Consider the following 1,791-nt stretch of genomic DNA (forward strand, 5'->3'; position numbering starts at 1 on the left):
CCTGAGTGGCTTGACTGACTGCCAGAAGTTTCAGTGGTGCTCCCATTCTTAACATGAGCAAGTTAATATTGTTAATTAATCTGAAAAACATGCATCATGTTAAAGGGCAAAATAAAGCTCTCTTATCAAGTTACAAAAGAAGCGAATTCTTACTGTATTGTTCCTTAGGGAAGCAATGCAAGGCAAATTTATTCTTTCTTTCCATCAGTTGTGATGAGTGACTACATGCACTGAAATGTCACCAGGAACATTCTTCCACGTTGTAAGCAATTTTTTTTTTTTTTTTTTTTTTTTTTGGTGGTGCTGGGGATTGAACCCAGGGCCTTGTGCTTATGAGGCAAGCGCTCTACCAACTGAGCTATATCTCCAGCTCCCATTGTATGCATTTTTTATTTTCCTATTTCTGTAAGTTCTTTCTTATTCCCACTTCTCTCCTTTACCTTGGCATTAAGGTTTTCTAACCAATATCTCTCTGACTTACTGATAAGGAATTGCTGACTGAGAGTCTAAGTCCCTAAAGGAAGAAATCTTCAATCTTACTGAAGATTTTTCTGTGGATAATAAATCCTTTTCTTAAGTCAAAATACAGTATTCTATCCATGAAAAACTCTGACCAAATTGCAATACCAAATTCATTTTGTGTGTAATTTGACCTTCCTTGTTAATGTCATAACAAGCATCTATTACATTAAATTGATAGCTTGAAAAGTTCTGGATCAACATCAGGCAAACAAGGGCAGGAAGAGACTTTTATAAGAGTTTGAAGGAGAGACCATCACTGTCTAGCCTTCCTCTTCTCTCCTCAGCAGTTCTAATTACATAGTATAAATTCATGACCACAGCTCTAAATACATGACCTAGTAGGAGCATCTCCGGGTAGAGTCTGTGGTCACAGGGACAGATGACAAAGCTTCCAGTTGCATCAGCTTCTTCCTGCCTCCCAAGAAATGTCTCACTTGAACCAGGGTGCTATCCCTCTACTGGGGCAAAGACTGAAGGACAGCTGGAAGTCACTTTCCTTCATTGTCACAGGATGGGCATGAGTACACTTTTCACCCTTCAGTGCCTATAATAAGCACCCCACAAGAACCAGAGTTTGAAAGCTTGGCAAGCCCAAACATTCCTTTGAAGGAATTAAAATGAAAAATGAAGTTGTACTTTGATTTTACTTTGTTTCCATCTGAAGGCAAAGAAAAGTAGTTGGAAATAAAATATTACATTTTAAATGTTGTAAGTAAGTTTAGTAAATCAGTATAATATACCCATATAAATATCATTGCTTTAAGTGGAATGAGTGTTAGGTAAAATATATACTGCATCATCTTTGAAATATTTGCACTTGTGTTTTTTCACAAAGCTACTGAACCAAAGAATTCAATATGAATTTATTTAGTCAAAACTAAGAGCAGATGGGTTCAAAGACAACACTTGAAATAATGTCAAGGTAAGAAGACATACTCCAGATGCATGCTACCCCTTATAAAATCAAGGTCAAAATTATCTCGAAAATTACAAATTTGGTGGGTATTTTTAGTGTCATTCAAGTGGAAAACCCAGGGTTTGTACCATAACAGCAGTGCTCAGTTTTGAGTCTGGAATGTGGTCATCAAACCAGCTGAAAATAGGCAACAACATCAGTGTTTGATAGAACAGAGACTGCATTGCAATTGGTGTGTGTAGACAAAGGACTGATTCTTAGTATTGTTGGAAAAAGGGACTGCCACATCACAGACTGCTACTGTTCAAATGTCTCAGAATCTGCATGAGAAATAGAATAAATAGAACAACCAT

The 1,791-nt window shown here is 37.0% G+C and overlaps 1 non-coding gene across 1 annotated transcript; it reads right to left on the reverse strand.

The window, feature by feature from the left end:
• Positions 1-295: 295 nt before the first annotated feature.
• On the reverse strand, positions 296-368 carry Trnam-cau (transfer RNA methionine (anticodon CAU)). The gene has a single exon. It is a non-coding gene; the product is annotated as a tRNA-Met (tRNA).
• Positions 369-1,791: the final 1,423 nt, after the last annotated feature.

The sequence above is a fragment of the Sciurus carolinensis genome, chromosome 12 (assembly GCF_902686445.1).
Source record: "Sciurus carolinensis chromosome 12, mSciCar1.2, whole genome shotgun sequence".
Taxonomy (NCBI): Eukaryota; Metazoa; Chordata; class Mammalia; order Rodentia; family Sciuridae; genus Sciurus; species Sciurus carolinensis.